This window comes from Equus przewalskii, chromosome 3 (genome assembly GCF_037783145.1).
Source record: "Equus przewalskii isolate Varuska chromosome 3, EquPr2, whole genome shotgun sequence".
In the NCBI taxonomy this organism is placed as follows: Eukaryota; Metazoa; Chordata; class Mammalia; order Perissodactyla; family Equidae; genus Equus; species Equus przewalskii.
In genome coordinates this window covers 43,348,687-43,375,607 of record NC_091833.1, presented here as the reverse complement: position 1 = coordinate 43,375,607, position 26,921 = coordinate 43,348,687, and the positions used below count along the sequence as shown (strand labels likewise).

Below are 26,921 nucleotides of genomic sequence, written 5' to 3'. Positions count from 1 at the left end.
AGTTCAGAACCCAATCAAAAATAATAGGCTAAGCATTTCAAACTGAACTCAAACCTTTTGCTATTTGATTTGTTTACTCTTGGCAACTTACCTACTGCTTTTCAGAAAAGAACATAAGGACTATTAAAAAAGCTCAAAGGCATCTTAGACATCGTGTAGCTCTAATAAAACAACATTTGGATGATTTACGAGTAGCCTTGCTGAAACATAAGGATTAAATTTCCCTGAAAATGCACTTACTTTAAAATGGAGCAAACACGTATTTGGAGATGCATCTAAGCGAAAATACTTGGGGGGAAAAAGTTTCTACCAACTCCCAATATAATCCAAATAGCATATAAGTCATACTTAAATCTCTCCTTTTGTGCATCACAAACATCAAATTTTTGGCTCATAATTTACTTCTGGGGAACTGGACCTCAGACAAGACTGTTCAAAACTATTGAACTTTTTTCTACACAAATATCAATTTAGCAACAGCAATATTATCCTTACAGAATAAGAGGAAGGAGATATATCTGTATAAGCTGTCCTTATGGAAGATAAACTATTTCTTGTCCTGTAAATTGCTTCTTTTTTTTTCTATGCACAGGTTTTTCCATAAAGCAAAACAACATTGATATTTACCACATTTAAACTTTCCTTTTGCATTAGTGTGGATATGGACACAAGTAACCTTTAATAGTAAGGAGTCAATAGTGTTGCCATTTTCAAAATCTTAAGGAGCTTCTCTAGCACCACAAGAGGTCTGGAAATTAATCTCTAAATCTGTCAGTGGGCTGGACACTGCACAGCTCTAAATTACATCTAAGGCCAGGACTCTAAAAGGATGCTTCTCTAATCCTTAGAAGAGAGGCCACAACTTAAAAGGAAAAACAAAAACCAACCACCATCCCAAAATAAACCCATGAGGATGTAGATAAAAGCAACTATTTGTAATGATGTAAATTTTAAAATAGCTAAACATTCTTGGTATTTACATTAATGGAAATGAGAGAGAGAACGGAATCCACCTAAAACAGTGGAGTTTTAAAACACGCATTTTGTTTTCAAATAAAGACAACACATTCAATCAGGGCCATGCTTGGGTATAACTGATCAGATACTCACACTCACTTGACCCGGATTTCTGAAAATTTGGCCCTATGCGTGTAGTAATATGACCTTGCTAAAAGCGCAAGGGAGAAGGTAGCAAAATTCACAGTTAGAAATCTACTTGATGATAATTGCGCACTGATATTGATAATTTTTCAATCTAATCTTTACCTAGGTTAACTTTGCCCTTCTAAAGGAAGCTTTCCACCTGCTCCCCCAAGTTGGTCTTGGATCCCTTCTATTTGTGTGTGTGTGTGCGTGCGTGCGCGTGTGCATGTGCTCAGTTTGCTTTTCTTTCAAGGACTCTCCTCTGAAGGACGCCCCTCAGGATCCTGGACTTTGTGCCTGGAAGTGCCCAGGGGTTCACAGCTCCCGCCAACTTCCTCCTTCACTGTTGCTCACAGGTACCGAAGCCTTGTGTCCAATGGGGTCAGAATCCAGTTGTTACTCTCCAGAGTTCCCCTGCAGGGATCCGGCTGAAGCCATCTCATGCAGACGTTGCCTGCGCTTACACTCTTTTTGGGCTTCTCCTTGTCTCTTCCTGCTTGCTCCACCCACCTCCTGGGCTCTCCTGGGAGCGCCTCCATAACACCCACTTGCATTCACACCTTTGCCTCAGGGCTCACTTCTGGAGAACCCGACCTAAGTCATAACTGTTCAGAACTACGGTTTCTTCTATGCATGTAATACCAGTTACCAATAGTGATGTTATCCTGATCATACACGAATAAAGAGATTCCCAAGGGGTACTGCAAACCACTTACTGATCTGAAGAGTTTATTACAAGGAAGACGGAGAGCAATCTGCATCACCGACAAAAGATTGAAAAAGCCTTACACGATTATTGGGTCTAAGATCTTTACTTTCTTATATGTGACTCTGCATTTTCCTTGGGCGTCTCTCGCCAGCATTGGAGCAGTGAGGACCTCTGAGGAGCTCCGGAAGGGCTGGGGAGCACGCCTTCCTCTTCCCCTGCCTCCAGCTTCCACAAAGCAGAGAGAGGCTCTGCTTTGATCTGTCCTCCACGCTGGGCTCACCTGCATGCTTTGTTTGAGGAAGCAAAGGGTTCTTCTGCTAGAGAACAGCTGTCGGAATGAAGGGGGAGGCCAAGGAATGTGGCTTCTCGCAAGACCCCCATTCCCTCCACTCTCGTACTCCCGGCTGTGCCACCACACCCACTTTGAGACCTCATCTCTACAAGGAGCATGGTCTGGACTGTAGGCCATGGCTCCCCTCCTGCACCAGCATCCTCATCCCGCTCTGCACATCCCCACCTCCCACCCTTCAAAAGCTGGAAACCCTGCCCTGCCACCCCAGAACGCAGCAGCAAAATCCCCCAAACTGCAACCTCGGTTTAGATTGTGTTGTCATGTTTCTCTAATTAAAACCGAGCTTTTCATGCTGCTGTGGTTTCTTCTGGAGACCTCTCAAATGGGGGATGTTTGATTTCCCAAATCTGATATGCCACCATGCCTGGGGTTCTAGGCAGTGTCCTCCTTGTCCTGCACGGTCTATTCCAGATCCTTCTCTCCAAACCCTTTGCTTTAAATCTCATGCCATCTGATTATGTTACTCAATTCCTATATATTTTTGTAGTTGTTGACAGACCTCTGGACTCACAGTCATTTTATCCAGCACAAATTCTTTGATAATTTCTGATGATTTTGATAACCAAAGGATAACACTCTCCACATTCTGGCCCTCAGTTCCATGACTCTCCCTCCTACAATGATCTTGGTCTCTGAATCACTCTCACTCAGAGTCTCACATTCTAGGCCAGAGGTTTTCAATCCTGGCTTCACCGTAGCATAACCTGGAGAACATTTACTTCAGTTCTAAATCCAACCCAGAGAAGCTCTGATTCACTGGTCAAGACTCCCCAAGGGGCTGTGATTTACTGCCAGAGTTGAAAAATACCACTCTAGACCCCTGCCTTTCAAATGAGATCCCTGGACCAACAGCGTCTGTGTCACCCCGGAGCTTGATAGAAAAGCAGACTCTCAGGCTCTGTGCACCGGGGCTTACTGACTCAACATGCGCATCAGAACCAGAACCGCAGGGCAGGTACATGCACGGTAACGTCTGAGCAGCTCTTGTCATCGCCATTAATCACAACCCCAATAAACTCACTTTCAATCAGCCTCTCTCTTTCCCATTTCCTCTCTTTCCTGCTTTCTCTAGGACCCCTATTTCAGCAAACCTCCACCAGGACCTGGAATCTATCGAACTTACCAACTTTACCTCTCACCCTCATGGCCCCTCTTCCCTCTGTACCAAGCGTAAATTCCAGTGTCTGACTTTATCAACAGTCCCTCCCAGTGTGCCCTCAACCCTCTCATCCATCTCACTTCCCCTCTCCCTTGGCCACTCTTCCCCATCCCACCCTCGTGTCCTGTGCACAGCCAAATTCATGATAACAGAACTCATGGGTCCCTAATTCTGCCAAAATATCCTATCCTATTTTCATCATCTGTTCACTGTCCCACGCTCCTAGACAGCTCTTTCACACCTTCTCTTTTCTCCTTAAACACCACATCCCCCCCTCCTCGATTTCAGCTGATGACCAAGATTTCTACTTCACTGAGAAAGCTGACAATCACAAGCTATCTTCCAAAGCTTCCAGGCTCCGCCATGTGCCCCAATTCTGCACCTTCTCTCTCTCGCTCCCAGGCCAGCTCTCTGTGCTCTATCTGTCACCTCTCATTTGTACTCTGCATCCCATTCCCTTTCTCCTATGTAAGGGCAAGTCCAGCAAGTCTCCTCTCTCTCTTAAATCATTAATTTTCCCTCTACACAGAATCATTTCTATCAGCATACCGACACGCAGTCGTTTTTCACAATTTAAAATGAAATCCCTCCCCACTCATTGCTGCTTCCAGTTACCCCCACATTTCTCTGCTCACCTTACAAAACCCCTTCTATCAGTTGTTTATATTCGGTCTCTCCAATTCCTGTCCTCCTCAACCTACTGAATCTATTCTAATCCACGTTCCCCTCCACCAGGTCACCAGAACTGCTCTTTTCAAAGTCCCCAGTTACTCTCACTTTGTAGGATGTACTGGGGAGATCTTGGGGCTCTCCTTACATGACTCAGGACAAGCAGCAGAGCTTGACCCAGTTGGTCCCTCCCTTGTCCTCACTTGCTTTCTCTGGTCATGGTGCTTTCCTGCTTCTTGTGCTACTTCACACCGCTCCCTAGAGCTTCCTTGGGTTAAGGTCTCTTCTCTCTATCCTGGCTCCCTCCTTGGACTGCTTCTTTTTTCTATTTTCTATCCATATGATGGTGACCTCATCAAACTCCCGCAGATGACTCCTAAATTTATCTCCAGCCCAAACCCCGCCCCTGAACTCCGGAATCATATATCCAGCTACCTTCTTGCACCTCCACTGGCTTGTCTAATAACGACCTGATGAACTGCCCTTCCACCCCGCGCTTCTCACAGTCTTACCCACCTCAGTTAACGTCGGCTCCATCCCTCCAGACAAAAGCCTCAGACTTGGCCTGACTCCTCTCTTCCTCCCCCTTGCCCATTCGACCACGTCAGAGCAGCATATTGGAATCTGACCACTTATCCCCTCACTACCACTCCCTTCCAGGTTCAAGTCGCCATCATTTCTTTCCTGGATCATTGCAACAACTTCCTGTCTTATCTGCTTTTCCCCTTGGCCCTCAGCAGTCTATTCTCAACTCAGTAGTTGGAGTGATCCTTAAACCCTAGAGCAGATCATGCTACACCTCATCTTCAACCCTCCAATGGCTGCTTATCTCACTCAGTGTCAAAGCCAAAGTCCTTACAAGTTCCCACAGTGCCTTGCATCACCAGAACTCTCTGAGACCATCTATTTTACTGCCCCCTTGCTTGCATCTCTTTAGCATGCTGCCTCTTTTGCTGGTCCTTATGCACACCATGGGTGCTCCTGCCTTGGGGATTTTGAGTCCGCTGGCGTGCCTGCCAGGAATAATCTTTCCCCAGGTATCAGCGTGGTTTGCTCCCTTCCCTCCTCTGGTCTTTACTCAGAGGTCACCTTCTCAGTGGGTCATTTCCTTATTAACCTTTAAAATTGTACCATCTCCCTCTAGCTGCACCCCCAATCTCTCACCCTCTCTTCCTTGTTTTCCTCCACAGCACTCTCACCATCTCACACAGTCTCTACATATTATGTTTTTAGTTATTAACTGTCTTCTTGACCAGATTGTAAGCTCCATGGATTTGGGTCTGGTTTTGGTCATTGTTATACTCCTCTGGCCTGGAAACCGGCGTACAGTAGGTATTTCCTGAGTCTCTGCCGAATGTACGAACAACAACAAGACATGGAGTGGCATCAGGTCTGCTATGCGCACACATTTTTAGGTTTCTAAAAGTTGGTGCTTTAACTGTCAAAATGAATATTAAATATATTTAGTTAGGGCTCTTTTAAACATTGCTTCTAAGTAAGTTCTGTTAGAGATTAAGAACAAAATTCTCCACTGCCTAAGGTGAAATCCTAAGAGCTGGGCTAGCCTGGCCTCCAAGTGGGCTCATTGGAGAAATCATGAGATAGAAGAGGGTCTCCAGAACCATGCTGGGAGCCTCCCAGCATCCCACTGCACTTATGATACGAGTCGAATGGGCAGTGTGGCCGCTCTGTTTTAGCTAAGGTGCCTGTGAACGTGGCACGCCCTTCACCCCACATTATACCCCTGTCTGCTGGAGAACGGAAGAAGGATGTTTGAGTAATTCTTCCAGACTCTCATCCAGGAAACACAGAATCTAGGCGATTGTAGTACACCTGTGCCTACAATACAGCTTCCCAAGAACTTTAATTTTCATAAACAGAGTCAGGCATCTTGTGATTTCAATTCCATCCTGCCACACTGAGTACCTACTATGCACCAGGCCTTGTGTCCAGGGCTACGGGATAAAGGGACAAACCAGATAAGTGCTTGCTTGTGGAGCTCTCTGGATGAGAAGACAACCCTATAAACAAATAACGACAATGCGATAGAGAAACAATAGACATATATGCAAGGAGGGAAGTAAACAGGTTCAAATTACGTAGGGAGAGGACATTTGAGGAGGAAATGTCAGAAGTAGTTTCTGTGATGGGTGGAATTAATCTTGCTGGGAAGGCAAAGAAGGCAACCGGAGGATGAGGAGAAGATTTGAGGAAGAGGAAACAGTCGGTGCTCCGGCTCAGGCGTGAAGCCTCTGGGGAGTGTGAGCTGGACCGAGGTGTTAACTGCGCAGTCAGGGAGTGCGGAGCAAGGGCAGAGAAGCGGCTTCCGGGAAATCACGCAGGGACCCAGGGCCGCGCTAAGGCTTCTGGCCTTGGCCTGTATTGCTGCAACCCAGTGAAGGCTTTACAGTGAAGAGGCATGATGACACTTGCTCTAGGAATGACTGTTTTAGCGGGCAGTGTGGATTAGCCGGGAGGCACGGGGGAAGCTGGAGAGCAGTTAGAGGCCATTGCCGTAGTGCTGGTGAAAGACCGTGGAGAGAGAATTAAGGAAGTAGCTAGAGGGCCCCGGAGAAAAGAATAGATTCAGAAAGTAATGTGAAGGGATGAAAGGAAGGGCAGAAGAGTTGACTGTTTGTGGAAAGGAGGGTGCAGGAGGCACCTCTTCGGTTTCTGGCTTGGGGACCTGTGTGTGGATCAGGGATAAAGGAGGCAGAAAAGATCTGAGGGCTGAAAGGGTGACGCCGAGTTCAGACGTCGCAGATCTGACAAGGAATCCAGCAGCACAACATGGTTTCGCTAACAGTTAAATTGCTCAAAATTCCCATTATTTCCATGAAGAGAGTGATATTTTCCTCTCCGACTTCTGACATACTACAACAGCGACACCCTGATGACGTCAAGATAGAGCTCTTAGATCAGCTCTATCTTAGCACAAGAACAGAACATGGGGATTGATTAAAAGGGTAAAACAACATTTATTTGCTTTTTGGCTTAGACAAAAATGATGAAATGTTAACTGAAAACTTAGGAGAGGATGTATGGAAGAGAAAACAATATGTGAGAAAAATTCTGTTTATCATGAAAGGAGTTGTCTGAATCAGCAAGAGGAATCCCTATAAGAACCTTATAAATATATCCTCTATTAAAAAACAGATCCTTTTCACGCATTGTCTCCAGAAACCATCACCACCAGATAAGGAGACTCTCTTGGGTCTCCTTATACAAACTATGTAAAATCCCAAGAAACCACACAGTATCTTTTGTTGCGCTAGAATTTTATTGTATTGACTAGTAAGTAATTAACTATATTGTTGCAATGCTATTTATTTGTAACCTAATCTTGATTAATCAGGGGTCAGTACTCTGGTCTGGCCTCAAAATTCCTTTGAATTTTGCTCATTTCCACGCTTCTTGTTGATTTCACCCTGAGACTGTCCTCCCACCCCTCCCGCTGAGCAAACCCTCTGATTTATACATGGGAGAAGTCTCTCTGAGTTGGCAGTTATTTTTAGCTATGTATAAAACATTCAAGAAGAGAGAAAAATAGGTTGAAGTTCAGAAAACAATAAAAGACTTCGCCCATAAACCATAACTTGTCAGGGCTGCCGTGAGGCAAAGTCCTGTTTCTGCCCCTGTAACTCAGTAACTGCGGGCTTTTCAATAATTTGGGGCATATTTGAAGTAATTGACTCAAGTGTTTATAAAGACATGGAATTTTATTAACAGGTAATAAAAACAGTTACAAGGAAATGTTAAGTTGTCCTATTTACATATTCTGTTGTTACGTCTGGTGTTGGTGAATCCTATTGTGTACAATTGAGAATGTTTCTTTAAGAAGTAGCTCCTAAAGAACAGGCTCAGGGGCTGCTCTCAGGTCAGACTGGCTGGGTTCAAAACCAAACTCTGCCACTCTGTACCTCTCTTGGGCTATGCTCCTTATCTTCTTTGTGCCTCAGGGCCCTCACTTACAAAATGAGGATAATTCTTGAACCCATTCCATCAGGTTTAAGGATCAAATGAGTTAATACACAAATTACTTAGTAGCTCGCATAGAGTAAATATTCTTAAATTATTATTAATATTAGATGATTAGGGATATACTAAAGATGATGAGACAAAAGCCAAACCACTCTAAAAAATAACAGAGAAATGGTGTTCATCTAAAAACAAAAAGGAGACTAACACATCTTAGTGTCTGTATTCCTTTAGACTTCACTGACATTTCTGTTGGGACAAAGTCAAGGTACCATTAGATCACAACTCTTTAAGATTGTACTAGGAATACATAAGCGATTAAGTATTAAATCGACCAATCTAGTTTGTATGCTAAACCTAAATATACATTTCCACTTCAGCTCTAGGAATCCATGATTCTAGAGCTGTCATTAGCATGCATTTACTTTAGAGATATTACAACATGACATTTTAATCAATCGGTATAAATATCATTTTCTAATTATTTTAGGTTATAAGCAAATCATCGCACTGCATTAAATTTTTAAAGGTATAAGTAGAATAGATATTTAATAAAAGAAATTTCATCGAGATTAATTTGAGAAATATTCATTATTGCACTTGGTAATAAGGCATTAATGATGGCAATTTATATGTTACTATTACTTTAATCTAGACCCGGACCATCCAGATTTGTATAGTTTTTATTTTACCTTTGTGAGTTTTCTACTCTTTTCTCCTGCTACTTCAAGTCAGTCAGCATCCCTGGTTTATTTAGTGACATCCTTCTCTACCCTGCCCCACCCCCACACAATGGCACACACATCATTAATTTAACACCTTCATCCAAGTCCCCCAGAGAGGAATTTCCCTCTGGTTGCCTCTGCTCTCCCAGTCGCCTCCAGGTGCGGGCGTGAGTGTCTTCAGCTCTCCTCTGCTTCTCTTTCTCCCTACACAAGAAGGATTCTGGGGCAGGTTGACTGGTCTAACAGGAGAGAAGAGATAGAAATGCGGGGCACACCCAGCGGTTATGGAATAATTACCATCCTTTGGGGTGAGAGACGTATGGGAGGTGGCCTGGAGGGGGAGCAGGCACCCTGTAGTCCCTAATCCGAATCATGACCTGGTTTAAGAGAGAGTTCAAAAGCAGAACATTTTCCCTGCGCTGAAATTGGGAGGACAGAGAAGAGGGTGAGAAGGATGGAGCATTTTGGTGGAGGGAAAAAGGAGGAAACCAGGGAGCTTGAGTGGAGAATTTCCGGTACCTAACTAGGTACTTTACGTACCTAACCTCGATTCCTCACGACAGCTTGGTGAGGGAGGTATTTATGTATCCACTTTTCAGCTGAGAAGAATGATGCTCATAGAGAAGAACCAGCACAGGCTTACAAAGCTTGTGAAGGAGCGTAGATCTGAAGGCAGGACTGCCTGAGCCCTGGGCCCTTTGTCTAAGCAAAGAACTGAGAGGAGGCACCTGCAGTGCTACAGACTTGAGCATTGGCAGAGTGGGCTCCAGATTGTGTGATGGTGGCTGGGAGAGGCTGGGACACCAAGAAACAGCTTACTTACCCCAGGACATGGACAGTGCGATCCACGGGAAAGAGACCTGGGACACACTCTCTGTTATCACTACTACCTTGCTCACTCTTACAAGACCAACACAGGCTTACTTTCAGAGCTGACACCAGGACTGGGTGCACTTTGATTTCAGGGGTATCAGGGAAGCCTCTTTGTTCTCCAAAATGGCTCCCCAAATTTTTGGCAGTGACTTGAAATGTCTTTAAGAGAGGCCAGATTTTAATTCCACCATTAGAAGGTTCTCTTCACATGCAAATGACCTGGAGAAATAACATCTTAAACTAAACCATCCATGTTCCACTTCTCGGTGACCTGGGGTTTGCCAGTTCGGATCCTGGGTGTGGACATGGCACAGCTTGGCAAAAGCCATGCTGTGGTAGGCATCCCACGAATAAAAGTAGAGGAAGATGGGCACAGATGTTAGCTCAGGGCCAGTCTTCCTCAGCAAAAAGAGGAGGATTGGCAGTAGTTAGCTCAGGGCTAATGTTCCTCAAAAAAAAATAAATAAATAAAAAGTAAAAATAAAGTATAAAACATGGTATACAAGTGACTAAGGGAAAATCTTTTACAGTTTAGGTAACGAGGAGTTTGAAGGTAAGAGTATTTCAAACTGAGATTCAAGTATCCAGCATTATGCAAAGTTTTCTAAGGGGTACACAAGCAAAAATATATTTAAAGGAATCAGTATTTGTATCTTTTAACTTCCATATGCACTTCACATTAAAACGAATTGCCCTAAGCACTTGCCCTCCACCTTTCAAAATGAAGGCATCTCTCACATTCCAATGCCCTCTACCTTTCAAAATGAAGGCATCTCTCGCATCCCAATTACCAGGGCACATCGCATGAGGGTGTAAAAACCTGCAGGTGCCAAACAGCCACTGACTGGGAATATTAGCATGGTAGTTGAGAGAGGAAGGGACTGGAGTGGGAGGGGAACAAATCCTTTTGCAAATTAGGTAGTTTACAATACTTTGCTTACATCAAAAGTGAAGGAGGGCCTCATATGCCAGTTCATGGGCCACTGAACATAAAATTTGATGACAGAACACTATGTGATTTTTAGCATATAATTCAGAATATAAGCCAAGAGTTGAGAGACATTGTTACAATATAACTCCATGTATTCCTATTTACTTATTTGAATCAATTATAAATGACAGAAATATAATTGATTTAATCCTGTCTCATTTCAGCAATAAGCAACATTCAAACATGGTTAATTGGGGAGAGATGACAACCCCATTCCTCCTATCAAAAGACGTATTTCCAGTAAAAATTCAGTGTTTATGCTAAATAATTATTTATCAAAGTTTGCAGTGTATTTGGATTCTTTAGACAAATCACGTACTAATCATAATGAATGTACTGACACCTTAATCCAAAAGAAATTTAACACTTAGATCTGTATGGTCATAAGAAATAAAATTTATACACATACTTTTATTACAGAGAAGTATTGAGTGATGATCAATAAAAACTTGCATGCATAAACTGTATTATACGAGGGTAAAGATCTATGTAGGAAGTGGTGTAGAAATACAACTTAAAATAGAAAAAGGAACACTGTAAATATTCCTCCTATTAAAGAAGACTTTCTTCTCATATTTTGTTAATGGACGATGTTGGGTGAGAAATCATTATGGTGTTTGCATTCTGTTGGATCATCGTAAGTCATCCAACTGTTTTATTTAAAGATACTAAATATTTATAATATACCCAGACACAATGTCTTATGCCACTATTTAATTTTATAATGAAAATTTTAGATACCAACTTCAAAATGTGCAAGAGGAGATATATGTACTTTTAAGTCTTATGACATAGTATATGCAGTATACATTATATATATACTATTATATATATATTTAAGTCTTTTAGGGATATGCTAGCAAAAATTTGAGATCAGTGCACCAGGGCATGGGAGGGTGGTGATTCGGTCATCAAGAAGGGAATTCTGGGGCTGGCCTGGTGGTGCAGTGGTTAAATTCGCACGTTCTACTTCGGCTGCCCAGGGTTTGCCGGTTCGGATCCCAGGTGTGGACATGGCACTGCTTGGCAAGCCATGCTGTGGCAGGCATCCCACATATAAAGTAGAGGAAGATGGGCATGGATGTTAGCTCAGGGCCAGTCTTCCTCAGCAAAAAGAGGAGGATTGACAGCAGATGTTAGCCCAGAGCTAACCTTCCTCAAAAAAAAGGGAATTCTACCAGCGGAGAATGAGATAGGCTGACAAGTAGGAAGACCAAAGAACAGGATAACAGGAGTAGGACTCGGAGACCAGCGAATGAGACACTCCACATAATTCTCCTGGGTGCTTCTTCAGTCATGTATACTGCTTCATATTTACATAAGGCCAATGAGATCTTCCCAAAAGTCTGAAGGCCTAGAGTTAAGACCCAGGGGTCCCATCCACTAATTCTTTGAATTTAAGGAAGTCACATCCCTTAAGCTCTGATTCTCTATCTGTAGAATAAGAATACTAATATCTGTCCTAACTCCCTCATAAGGTTCCCATGAGGTATGAAAAACATATGTGAAGGCACTTTTGATCACTGCTACACAACTTTAAGCTGGTGTTTTATTATGATTATTCTTCCACAGAGTAAATAATTTATTCTAGGGTTTTAAGTTAGTGTCTTTACTAGTTTAAATGACTTTTATAAATTAATATTTAAGTTTAATAAACAAGAAAGACTAGTACAAAATGAAAGATATTTCAAAAACAATTTTTTTTTGAGAAAGATTGGCCCTGAGCTAACGTCTGTGCCCATCTTCCTCTATTTTGTATGTGAGACGCCTGCTACAGCATGGCTTGATAAGCGGTGTGTAGGTATACACCCATGATCTGAACCAGCAAACCCCGGGCCACTGAAGTAGAGCACGTGAACTTAACCGCTATGCCACCAGGCCAGCCCCTAAAAATATTTTTAATGGGCACAGTTTTTACCTCACAGCAGCATTCTAGCAAATTCCATTCTAAAGACACCTTCTATTTGCAAATATTCAGATGCTGTGATTCATCCGTGTTAAATCTAACTGAACTCTCTGTGCTTTGTTATTTTCTGAGGCAACACGCTTTTTTGGCAAGGATGCTGAGCAATGTGATATAGTTCTGGAAAAAGCAATCTTCTCATTGTGAGACCTTGTTCAACATTCAATCAAGGGAAAAGAAACAAAAACAAAGTTGCCCTATGCTAGCTGAAAAATGTTAGCAAATTGGAAAAAGAAAGTTTATCCCAAAGACACAAACTTGAAGGTGGGAACCACTCTCAAGACCATTCTCTACTCTGCCTTGCTGAATGTTGCACTCAGAAATTACACCCACTGGTCACTTCTACTTCTTGGGCTTTTGGAGACCCTAGTCATCAACAAATTACTCAATATTTTTGTGATCTTCCTTAATCTCAGCAGATGATTTATGTTCTTCTTCTTTTTTTTTTTTAACAGGCCAAATAGGTCAAAAGATATAAACTCCTCTCAAAGCACTTCTTTTTTTCTGAGTGTCAAGTTACTCACAAACATGCACGTCTCCTCCATCCTAACAGCAAACCAACAACAAAGGTACCCTATGGCACGCTCGCCCTTCTCGGCTATGCTTCCACTGATCTCTTTCCCTTCGCTGCTGAACTGCGTGAGGGAGCAGAATACTCAGTCTCCCTCTGCCCACCTGCCCATTCACTCTTCACTTTTCTGCTGTCTGGATTCACGCCCACCACTCACGTTTCATTTTCGGAGGTGACCAGAGGCTTCCTAAATTGCCCAATCCTACGGCATTTTCTCTCCCTCTGCTGTTTTCTTGCCACCTGATTATCTGTTCTTTCTCAAACCTCTTTCACTGGTCCCTTTATTTCATCCACCATTTTCATATTGTCCTCCTCAGGGATCTCTCTATCATTTTGTCCCCTTTTAATTTTATAGCAGTGGTTCTCAAGTTTGTGCATCAGAATCACCTGGCAAGTTTGAAGACCCCCTCATGCGTGGGCCCCACCCGCAGAGGTTCTGCTTTAATTGTGCTGACAAAGGGCCTGGGCATCAGGGTTTTTAAAGCTCCTTGAGTGATGCTACCATACAGACAGGTTTGTGAACAACCAGCCTATACGCACGGGCTGGGTGATCTCATTCGCTCTCATGGCCGTTAACTCAAAAATAATTAGCTTCAGTCCCAATTTTGTTAAGCTCCATTCATATTTCTAATTACTTTCTAGATAATTTCATCTGAATGCTCTACAAATATGAAAAGCATGATAGGTGCTCAATTGATCTCAGTCTCTCCTCACATTGGTCCTCTCTCTTTCTATAAGCCTGGTGCTCCTGGTCTTAATGGAGTCATCACCCGCTCATCGCTAAACTCAAAGCTTGTGCTCGTCCTCAGACCTCTCTTCAAAATCATGCCATTGACTTATAGTGGACCTCAAGTGTTTCTCAAACCTCGGCCCCCTTCTCCAGCCCCATTCTTCTAAAATATTGTGATAATATTTTAATTCCAACAATTCTCACTGAAAAGTAAATCTTAAAAACAATAGCATCAGAAAAAAAAGTTCTCCATTGTGCCATTGTTTCTAGGTTAAAACTCAAACTTCATGGTGTGCCACATGAAACCTTTTGCAAGCTGTCCCCAATTCTTGTTCTAGCTTCACTTTGAAAACATAATCCTCCTCTCTAGGCAGGATGAGCTTCCTGAAGCTTCCTCAGCATGTGACCATCATTAACGTGGCCACTCATATCTTTGTATTTTCTGTGAACTCTACCCAGAATGCTTTACTCCTCCTTCGCTGCTGAGAGAATTCCACTCATTCTTCAGTGCTCACCTCAGAGGACACTTCCTTCCTGAAGCCTTTTTTGTCTCTCCTAAGCAAAGTCAGTGTTCTCCTTTTCAAGTGCGGCTCTAGCACTGTTTTCAAACCATTTGTCATATTGTACTGCAATAATTTATGTAGAGTTTGTGGACTCCTATCCTGAGAGTTCTTGAGAGCATGATTTTATCTATCTATCTATCTATCTATCTATAGATATCTATCCATTTATATATATATAAACTATAGATATCTGTCATGATTTTATATATATCTCTCTAGATATATAGATGGATATAATATATACAATATGATACATTTTGAACAATAGATTTTGTGTTCACAGTCTAGCACAGTGCCCCAGCAGACACGTTCAAAATCCCACTGATTGTTCATCCAGTGAATATTTGTTGAACATCCACTCTGTAGCCTCACTATTCCTGGTAACTGGGATGCATCAACAAGTCAAACAAAGTCTGTTCTCCACGTGATTCTCAAGAGAGAAGAAAGACAGTGTATAAACAAATAAACATATTGGATAATTTCAGTGGTCCTAAAGGCTAGAAAAAATAAATCAGTGTTATATAGTGCTTTAGATCGGGAGTCAGAAAACTTTTTCTGTAAAGGGCCATATAGTCTCTAAACAGCAGCCACAGACAATATGTAAATGAATGAGCACAGTTGTGTTCCAATAAAACTTTATTTACAAAAAGAGGTGCTGGGCCATATTTGGCCTGAAGGCTATAGTTTGCTGACTTTTGCTTTAGATGACAGGGAAGGCTTCTCTGAAAAGGTGAGTACACACTAGGATGTGGATACCTAGAAAGAGCCAATCATACTGAGCCAGAGTGTTCCAGATACAGAGAAGGGCAATTGCAAAAGTCATTGCTTGAGAAGCAATAATAAAGCCTTCATGAAAGAAATGTGGTGAAAGAATGAATATATAAACAGAAGCATGAATGAGTGAAGTTTACCCAGATAGAAAATGAAAAATGTTACCATAAGTGATAAGATTTGAAAAGAAGCATTCCATCAATTGAGATATGTAGCCACATTTAAAGAGCGGAAGCAAAGACATGAATTCACAGAAAGATGAATCAGTAGGATCTACTCAAAATTTGTTTACTCAGTGAATATCTATTGGACAGATACTATGCACCAAGGACTATTGTAGGCGCTAGAAATTAGACAAAATGTTTAATAATTACACCATCTAAAGTTACAGATAATCACAAGGTTGGATTCCATTGATTCTTAGCAACATAAATATTTTGACTTCTAGAAGCTGAAATATTCAGATGACTTCTAAGTACTAAGAGGTACTGTTCATCACAAAACTAAGAGAAGTACTATGATAAACCAAAACAAAAAGTGACCTGGAAACATATAGAACATACCAATTAATTTCATTTTAGGGAAATATTTTGAAAAAAATTCTTGGACATCTCCAAATGAAATATGTCCAGAAATCATTGATATATTCTAAAATAATGGAGCTGAAGTTGAGTTTAATTTCTCTTGTACATTCTAAAATTTTGAAATTTTCATTATTTCATGAAATGTGTGGAGATTACAACACTACACAACACAAATAAATCTGCTTACTCTACTTTTGGAAAATTGATGAGATGATGCAGCACTTTTTAAATAAATTACTTTTCCCAAAAGATATCTTTGTCTGGATATTATCTGATTAGCTCATGAAAGTCAATCAAATAAGGTTACACACAATTTGTGTCATTTTAATAAACTAAATTTAAAAAACATACAGTCAATAAAACTTCTTTTTGTTATAGGAAAAACATGGGCTTTGGAGTCGGCCAGACTTAGCCCTGGGTCCCAGCCCTCTGACTTGCTAGGTTTGCAGCCTTGGGTAGCCTGGAAGCTCCCAGAAGCATCATCCTCACCTGTACAAAAGGACCAGCCCTCCCAGGGTTCCAGGAGGATTTAATGAGATACAGAAGGGAAAGCACCTGGAACCAGGAGGTAGTCAATACATTTAATTGCCTCTTCTCTAAGTCTAAGTGTACCCCCAACAGAGCTATATCTGCATAAATGTATTTTAGATGTTGATGATTCAGTGTTCCTTAGTGTCTCCATTAAGAAGTACATATATTTATATTCATAATACCAATCAGGAAGAAAAAATGGCAGAAATCTGTCTCTCAGTTTTCCATCGCATATGGTTACTGGTGTTGGTTGACCAATCTTCATTCATAAAACTCTCCCAGTGGGGAAAGTACCCCTTATTTACAGCCTCAATCCCTTCTAGTGTATGTACCAGAAGAGATGCCATATTTCTAGCCTTCCTATATGAGGACTGGTTCCCAGCTCTTACAGCAGGAGGATAAAATGGTTAGAAATGTCTCCAACAGTTAGGACTTTCAGTTCTATTGACGCCTCCAGTCTGGCACAAGAGCTCTCAAAACACTAACATGATTTTATTAACGAAGATGAGTGATTCCCAATTTGATTATGTTTTAGGACTGGAGCATATTGACCCCAGAGTGCATGTTCCCAGAAAAGACATATAAAACTGCCTCCCCTCCTGTGTGCAGTGTGATTTGGGGATCAACATTTTTTATGGCTCCTAGCTGCATGGTTTTAGAGTTTTACTGTTACTGATATTTTATAAAATTCAGAACTATTGGCTATATAAGTGCTGTCAGGAAAATGAAGTTTTGTGCCCAAACACGGAGATCATTTTTCAATGGCTCAAGCTTCCATAACCTCTTCTGAGCAGCTATGCCAGCCCTCAACAACCCTCATGTTTCAAAAATTCTCTATTATCTCTACCCTAAATACTTTATTCTTCAGTTTAAATTTAATTTTTGATTTATATCATCAGCAAAGACTGAGAAAAGTGGATTAACATTCCCAGTGGATTATCCATTTATAGCTCATAATTAAATATGGGATAAATTATAATCCCCAGTTCAATCTTGACTTCCCATACTCATTTTCTCACCTTTATTCACTCCCCGCCCCTCTTTCTAATTAAACATCATAAAAGCTAGATTCCAAAACTTCCAATGTTAAAAGTATATAAAGTGAGGGACCCATTTCACAAGATAATTATTTTCCAAATATTATTTATCTCCACTATTTTTTTCATGCTTTATTACCAAAATTGTTTAACATAACCATGTTAACATAATCACATTCATGTTTTACTATTAAAAAATAAAATACAAGTATTTTGAGCAGAAGGATGTAATAAAAATAAATCAACAACCATGACCTCCTCTTGTCGCCTTATTCCTCCCAACGCCCTGGGCAAATGGAACATGTCCCAGGATGATTCACGTGTTAGGGGCTTTCTAGGAATGCCTGGCACTAGTATTAGCAATCATAAGTATTTCCAAATACATTAAATGTCTGCTCTCAGTTTTCCTTTGTTTTGCTTAAGCAATCAGTGCCATAGCAAGAATAAAGAATTTATAAATTGAAATTCCATTCTTATTTTCTGACCAGTTATAAAAGAACAATAGTGACAATATATTTGAAACCACAATAGTGTAGACATTATAAGAACAGTGAAGATGTTTTACCTTTAGATGACAAAAGAACATTAAGCATATATGCTAGAGTGTATATATTTTAAATTCTAAACTAAACAGACAACTTTATCTAAAAAGTGCTTAGGGTACGCCTTGACTACCTTCAACAGGACTAATGTGTTGGTTTCATAATCTCTTCTCCGTACTGCCAGAATCAACACAAGGCTAGAGGCATCACTTGTATAATGAAATAATGTGGCTACAACTCCATCTCTCTAAGCCCCTGACAAGTGTGGGTCGCAAATGCGAATAAAACAACAATAGAAGCAAAATCAATTTTTCCATTAACCAGAAAGTTCCAAAGTTAAGACACAACAGGTATTGTAACAAATTATAAATCTGATGGTGATTTACATATGTTTACAACACCTTCAATATAATCCTATAGGCACATTTTGTGATTTCTTTCAGTGTGATCTTTTATCTCAACGAAGCTGAATTCTTTTAAGAGTTTTAAATACTTCTACTTAAGAACTTATTTCTTTCTGTAGTTCAGGGTAAATGACATACCTGCATTTTACCGATAGGGCAATATAAATTTTTTTAAAAAAAGAGAAAGAAAGGCCGCTGAACTTCTTTGCAGAGACCCTTTAGAGATTGTCAGACTTTGGTCGGGAAATTGCTAACAATGAGAGGCGCTCAGCCCCCCAAGTAGCTATTGGCACCCTTTGCCCTTTGATACATGAACTTGTTAACCATGTGACTGGTTCAGGGATTGTCTAATCATATATGTCAATAATAAAGAGCAAGCACCTTGCAGTTTCCTCTGCTATTCTATTCCCCTGTGAAAGACAGATGTGTTGCGTCTAATTATTCACTGATTGGTATCGGGAGAAACATTAACATAATTGGCACATTTGTTGTAATTAACAGAGGGAAACTGCCACATGCCACCCAACATGAAAAGTGAGTCCAGCAACCATTAGCTAGAAATATCTACATTCATCAGAAAGGTTACTCTGTTAAACTCAAACTGGGGCCCCTCAAGTCAGAACCCTGAGGCTGAAAATGACACAACAGAGTTGAGAAGAGTGTGTACCCCTAAGAGAATGGAGATTCAGCCTAGAATTGTCCCATGCAGGTACATTCATCAAACAAATGGGAAAAGCAATTATGGGGCAATTATCAAATGCACACTCAGCCAAGCCAAGCTTCTAAAAGGAGCACTAGCTAGAAGCTGGGAGCCTGCCAAGTTTTACTGACTGGTTTAGAAGTGTCAAGTTTGAAGCTTTTCCTGTATTTGTTCGTTTGTTTGCTTTAACCTTTAGACCAGTGGTTCTCAAACTTTCTTGCATTTTAGGATCACCAGGAGAGCAATTAAAAATCTTGATAGCCAGGCTGCAAAGCATATCTATTTTATCATTATCTTTCGGGTGGGATATATAAGCATCAGTATTTTCTAATGATTCCCAGATGATCCCAATGTGCATCCTACTTTGAGAACCAGTACTGAAGACTGGTTCTGATGATCTTGCTAAAATGCAGATTCTAAGTGGCCTGGGGTGGGGCTTGAGATTCTTTCTTTCTAAGAAGCTCCCAGGTCATGTCCATACAGGTAACCTATGCATCACACTTTGAATAGTAGGACCTTGGCAATCCTAAAAGATATCTATAGCTAATAAGCCTTCTGTAGACTTCCACCACGTAGGATTTGGCTCCAACAGCTCCAGAGTTTGAAAGCCCAGAGTTATTTTCTTGTGGTTCCTCACACTGGCAACAAGTATCTCATCGTCCCTTGCAGGTGCTTCATATGACTAAGAAAATCTTCACTATAGGATGCAAATGAATGTTTTTTTACCCACAAAAATGGTGGATAAAAAGTGTCTTAAAGTACAAGAAGCAAAAGGCCGTTTTAAAAAAAGAAAAGAAACATTGCCACTCCGCCTGGAGCTATTGTGGAGATAATGGTCTAGATGTTCTCTCTTGCCAAGAGTCGAAGCCTACTTTGTTTATGCAGCTATTTGCTTTGCCGATTTGCAATAAAATAAGACACTCATTCACTTATGGGTTGAGCACTGTCCAACACACTTTGCACCGTTCTGTAGGTTTGTGAAAGTATGAGTATTTTTATGCTTTAAAAAGTGTTGCTCTTCAAGCAAGTTGAAAATATATCTTTGGACAATTGTAAAAAAAAAACAAAACAGCCAAAGGATAAAAAAAGCAAGTGGAAACTGTAGTGACATTTTGCTCAGTTGTAACTTCTGCAAAGCAATTTGCTAAGAAAGGGATTTTGTTTTCCTGCTGGGGAAGTACTCCATTAATTGCACATATGTCTGGCTCATTGCTTTTGAGAGCTGAATGTACACAGACCATATTGCAGAGGCGAACTCGTCTTGAAGGCTGAAAGCTTCCATTTCTAAAATCTAAGTTCGACTAGGAGGAGAGAAAAGCATGGTGATAAGTGAACTAACAGTGACAACCACCAAAAGCCCAAATTAGAATAACTCTAGCACATAATAACTTCCAAGAGAGCAAAAAGGCACTGAAAAAAATACTAATTTTCCAGAGCAAAAGGGCTATAGATTGACAAGTCTGTGGATAGTTCCTAACCTATCTTTACTATAAATCTCCCTTTCAGGATAAGCAACTCTCAGCATTTCTTCTTATTTACCAACTAAGAGTGTGGGCGACTGTTGCTAAGTCTACCACCTTTGGAAAATACCCTCTTTTGCTCTCTCTGACTGCCATTTTTCATCTACAATGAGTTTACAATAAATAGTTCCTATAGGCAGTGGAGGATCATTAAAAGAAATTCCAAAGCAAGACAACTTATTGAAGAAACCGACACACTGTTTTTCAAGAAATAAGGGCTGGGGACATGAAAGGCCCTCCTGCCCATGATTACGGACGCCGGCCAGGTCACTGCTTGTTGCTGAAGCGCTGCTGAGAGAGCGACTGTATGTGAAAGTGGCCGAGGTCTACTGACCCCTGATTTTAGACCATCTGCTGAACTTTAGCACAGAAGATTTCATTTTCTTCTGAAAGTCCAAATACTTTCTAGATTTTATTTATTTAATAAAATCAAATTTAAAAATTGTGTTCAGGATTTTTTATTCCCATAGGAGTGAAAATATACCCTTTATTTCTCCACTTTTCTCCATCTCTTCTATTTCCACCCTAAGACAAGCAACCATCTTCTCTTGCTTAAGACAAGATCTCCTAAACAGTGGCCCTGCTTCCATTCTCACATTTCTAAAATCTATTTGCCATGCAGCAGCAAGAATGATCCCTGGAAGGCACATATCAGGGCAGGACAATTCCTTACTTAAAATCTCCAGTGCCTTTTCACACCTGCAGAGACGACTCCCCATCCCTGACCGTGTGCGTAAGCCCCGAGCTTGTCCTCCCCGCTCTCACTGCTGCCTTCCCGCCCCCTCATGGCTCCCTGTGTCTCAGAGACACTGGCCTCCTTTCCAATCCGTAACCACAGCAACTCCTCCTGAGGATAGACCGCTCCCCTGCCTGGAGCTTCATGACCCAGATCTTTTCAAGTCTGTCTCTTTCCTGTCATTCAGATCTCAGCTCAAATATTATCTCCTCAGATAGATTCTCCTTGGACTTTAAAGCGACTCCCAATCTCCAACAACCATCAACCTCTCAGATATGACCTTGTCTTATTTCCTCTAACTTGCAATTATCTGACAATATCTTGCTCATTTATTCTCATTCTTGTTCAGTGTCTTGTTTTGTTACCCTTTAGGAACTTTGACCGACTTGTATCTCCTGCAACTAGAAGAGTATCTGGCCCATGTTGACTGGACAATAAATATTTCTTGAATAAATGAATTAATGATTAAAAAATAAAAACTGCGTTTTGTACCATACGCTCAAAGGAACCACTATGTACGTGCAGAAGTCATGCCACAAATCTATCATAAGTCACAGAAGTTTTATTATTTCTTACCGTGTTTTAAAAATTGATGTTGATATTGTTTCATTTTATTATTATTTTTAATTTGGTTTATATGGTTATCTGGGCTTGTGGTGATCTCTGTGTATAGCTATTAGAGGATGACACTGGCAGAAAAACGCTTGGAGTGACCATAATAGAGAGGTGACGTTGGCAAATGTTGATTGGACCAATGCAAAGCTTGCAAGGTGACTAGTAGTCAGGGAACCTAACACTTGTGCAAACTTGTTTGCAAGGCTGATAATAATCTCATAAGCAAAACCCCTTCTTGCTGCTACATACATGCTAGGAGAAAATTCCAACAGCTACTACTGGGCACTGAAAGCAAGGTCTCCCTCCAAATTAGCAAACTCTTCTTTTCTCTCCAAACCTCCTTTGCCTGCAAAGAATATAAAGCACAGCTTGGGAGGCAATGCACCTGCATGGAAATGCACCGATGCGAAGTTCCACTGATGAGAGAATGGCAGCAAAACATGCACGTCTCTCATGAAACCCAGTGTTCAGTGGCCATATTAATAATCAATTTGATGGAGAGCTGCCGGACGCTGCACGGTTGGCGAGACCTCCAACTGCCTGCAGCTTTTTGCCCAGGCAGTATCAGCTTAAAAAATCTGTTCCCTGTTTATCAAGGCTAAAGTCAGGAAAATAATCTATTCTTTTGCAATTCACCCCCTAGTTTGCCACTTGCTAATTAGAGATGCAAATGTTGATAAATAAGATGATAGTTTTTAAGCACAACTGGGTCAATAAGTTGAACACTGTAGCCTGTTCTTCCAATTAAACTATTATGAGAAATAGCTCAATTATAATTAGAGGAGCAATTATCCCCTTGTTAAAGGTGAAACAAATCACAAGTTTTGGGGAAAAATTGTTTTCTCCTTCTGCCATGCCAATAAATCTTGCATCCATTGATGTTTTGATCCCAGTAGTCTCCAGAAGAGATAATCTGGTGAAATAAAGCTTCTCTGAGTATATTTCTGGCTCACCATGTGACAGCAACATTTTCTAGGCATAAACTAAAATGAGCAAAGAGGGATTCATTTCACAGAGCGCTGCTATTACGCCACTGGAGCAACCCAGCGCTCGTTCACGGGCGGATGAATTTCCAGGCTTCTTTAGGGAGACGGAAGGCTGCTGCTGAAAGGGAGGCACGGTCTCCCCAGAAATGAAGAAAAGTATTATATTTTTGGATTTCTCTTAGCAAAGCAGTTATTAAAAATACTAAGCAATACCATTTTAGAGTATTTCTGGAATTTATTTGTCTTTCTTTCACCTAGTCTACTTTCAATTTTAATATAATTATTATTAACCTGCCCTATAGTCCTTGAACCAAAGTAACCCCCAAGTCCCTTTATTCCCAGGCCTGGTGCGTTGGAGCTCTTCCAACTGATGGATTCCTTCACCCCACACTGAGTTTTCTCAGTAGGGTTGCATCTTCGTAGGTGAGAAACATCTTTTTTCTGGAAAATTCCATTTCCTGAGGTGCAGCCTCTGTGTCACTCCAACAGACCCTCTTTATTTCATTTAGTTAAATATACTTAGAGAATTGACTAAGTAACCTACAGTCTGTTGGTGTTAGAGATAAACATGAATAAAAACCCCCTTTTGTTCCTTCCTTCGCCAGAATCTAGTCAGGCAGGCCGAAGAGTAAACAGAGACCTTTCAACACAAGCAGTAGTTGCAGCTATATAAAATCATGGCATCTAGGGGCTGACGTTCAGTCAGTTGCAGTGGTTTGTCCATACCAGGTGTCAAATACTGAAATAGGGCTGTATCTGCTGCTGAACACTGGAGTGTCCCTCACCCCGAGTGCTGGCCGGCTCCCTGGAAACCCTGGGTTTATACCAGAAACAGTACAAGGCCCTTAGACTCTGCCCCTATGCTGAGGAAGCCAGTGGTTGCTAAATGTCTTTAAATAATTAGATACAAAGAAAGGGCTGGGCAAGGAGACCAGAAGAGGCAGCAGCCAAGCCCAGAGCTCTGAAATCCTTGTACTTCCTCCCTGGGGTACCCACAACATAGTTTTCCTTAACCAGTGAGTACTGAGAGGAGTTCTTAGTCAAAACTGTCACCCCCTGGAGAGATGGAGTGTAAGGAACCCTTGGTTGGCCTCTTCCTCCCCCGAGACTTTCTTTGGCACTCTCTTTCCTTCAACTCTGAAAAGGTGAACTACCAACAGTGGCCTCAGCTCAAATCTTCTCTTTGGGAGGAAATATGAGGGCTGGTTCAAAGTCCTAGGACCACGATAACTAAATGGACAATGGTGACTTTAAAAGTCAGAGTAAGGACAGCAGCACATCAGGACTTGCTGTAAATATTTACATTAACAAGTCATTTGCAAAGTAGATATTTATAAGGGCGTTTCCTTGTTTTATTATTATTATTATTATTATTTTTGAGGAAGATTAGCCCTGAGCTAACATCTGCTGCCAATCCTCCTCTCTTTGCTGAGAAGACTGGCCCTGAGCTAACATCTGTGCCCATCTTCCTCTACTTTATATGTGGGACGCCTACCACAGCATGGCTTTGCCAAGTGGTGCCATGTCCCTACCCCGGATCCGAACTGGCAAACACCGGGCCGCCGAAGCAGAACCGGCGCACTTCACCGCTGCGCCACCTGGCAGACTCCTCATTTCCTTGTTTTAAGGCTCCACAATATTGTCATTTGTAGCGTCTATGGACGTTAACCAAGCAAGTGGCTAGAGAATACAAGAGGGCATCTTGGTGATTCTTCACAGGACAGAAGCTTCATCTCTGCATACCCCACAGCGCCCAGGAGAGACGCAACATGTTCAGTGACTCATTTGCATTCAAGAGTTTGAATTCAGTCTTCTGTAAATCAATGTGATAATATAATAGTATGAATAATGGCTGATGTTTCTCGAGTGCTTTCTATATGTTCTAAGTGATTTGCATAGATCATCTCATTTAAACTTCACAATAGTTGTGAAGACACACTGTTACGCAGTGTTACAGTCATGCATTGCTTAACAACGGGGATATGTTCTGAGAAATGTGACGTTAGGTAATTTTGTCATTGTGTGAACATCATAGCGTATACTTACACAAACCTAGATGGGATAGCCTGCTACACACCTAGGCTCTATGGGACTAATCTTTTGGGACCACTGTCATATATGCAGGCTGTCGTTGACTGAAATGTTATACAGTACACTACTCTACCTTTATTACCTCCATTTTATAATTGAGGAAACTTAGGGACTGAGAATTGAAATATCTCGCCGAAAGTCAAAGAGTGGAACATGTGACACTTGGGTTTAAACCTAGTTTAAGGGAATTATTTTAACATTCTGTAGTGGAAACTAAAGCCCAAATAGGGGAAAAATTAAATGCTATTTATTCCCTCAGAAATGCCTGTGCCATTGTGACTTAAGATTAGTAGCGTTCTTTAGAAGCTTACCAACTTGTATGGGAAGAAAGAAAATTATTGCCTCCTAATATTCTACAAAGAATCTACTTCGACGGTGGAGTTAAACATATAAAACAAAGATCAATCGAATCAATCAGCCGTGTATTCACTGAGCATTTACTATCCAAATTTGTCAGAATCATTCACCTTGGATACAAAAGAAGCACAAATCCTTGCCAATGTGGCCTGATATCTTAGGGACCAATTTTATTTATGGTAAAACACAAGAGTTTTACCTGCTGGTTTCCCTTTAAGACCAATATTTCATTCTATGCTTTTTATGCTTTTAGATTCCTCAGACAAACAAATGAAATACTGAATAATGAATTCATTTATCATTAAATTAAAATAATCTTACAATCCTTAACTCACCAACTTACATGTCATCCCTTTCTTTTTTAATTTATCTGCCCCTCTTAAGCAAATGACAGTTGTACCATGTCATATTAAGGTATTCATTAGCTTTCTGATCTTGGTGATTCTAAGGGTGTTGAAAAGAATCTACATAGAAGTTTATTAGCCTGCTCTTGAGCATGTGTATTTGATCTCTCTTCTGACTTCAAAAAGAAAAAAAGAAAAAAATACGCATTAAATATAGTTCTTTGAATGTCAAATGGGTATATGATTTTTGAGCTTGCCAAGTGTTAATTGGTCTCTTCCCCAGCGAGGATACAAATAAAATTCACAGCCAATTAGTTTGCAGTCTTGAATCTTTCCTCCTTGACAAAATGAACCACTTTGTTGAAGAGACTAAAAAATGAAGAAATTACTAGTATCTCCTCATTGAAAATCTTTGCAGGAATCAGCTATCCAAGAAACATCGAGTAAAAATGAGGCTATGGATACCCATGTTACTCAGGATATGGTTTTGTCCTTAAGGTAGTTTAGTGGAGGAGGTTTGCATTAGAATTTTAGAAATATAATTGAGGAGACTGATGCACTATTGTAATAAGTGAAATGAAATATTGAACAGAGAAGAGTTGCCTCCCTTCTAATCACAATAAATCATACTGTGTGTCAGTGTTGGAAGATAAGTTTTGTGTGGTTGGATAAAACATCTATAATCATGCAAAGTCTCTGATAAAATGTTAGAAAGCGCCATGGGATGCCAGTTACAAGGCAAAAATAGCTCTCTTCTTTCAAAGCAAAAAAGGAAATTTCATTAAGAGTGCCACTTTGAGTCTTTGCATTAACACATGGAATTATGAATGGGTGTAACAGAAAAATAGAGTCATTTTGTAAGGGCCTGGATAAATTTCTAATCAGCTTATTATGATTATTAATTTGGAAAGACCAATCAGATGTTTAATTTTGTTGTCGTGAGACCAGCTACGGAGCTGACTCCCACCTTTGCTTGAACCTTCAAAAGACTGAAAAACTACAGAAATCTAATTGTAAATGCATTGTTAACTATTAAACATGTTTTTGGACAACGTTGCAAGTCTCAGTACTACTATTCTGCAATTTCACAAATAGGGAAAATTCAGGGCTTACTCTTACAAAAAAATCAGCTGACTCACATTCAGGCCCAAATTGTAAAATTACAAAAATTGGTTTTTTCCCTATATGCAATAAAGAATAACAATTCCAAAGGACTCAGTGTAGTGTGGAGGCTAACAAGGACCACCGAGACATTGGCAGCTATGTCATTTGTCAAA

The 26,921-nt window shown here is 40.8% G+C and overlaps 1 protein-coding gene across 4 annotated transcripts in view; it reads right to left on the bottom strand.

Annotated features, from left to right (window-relative positions):
* Positions 1-26,921, bottom strand: part of UNC5C (unc-5 netrin receptor C) — a 357,794-nt gene that overhangs the window by 71,699 nt on the left and 259,174 nt on the right. The window lies entirely within an intron of this gene.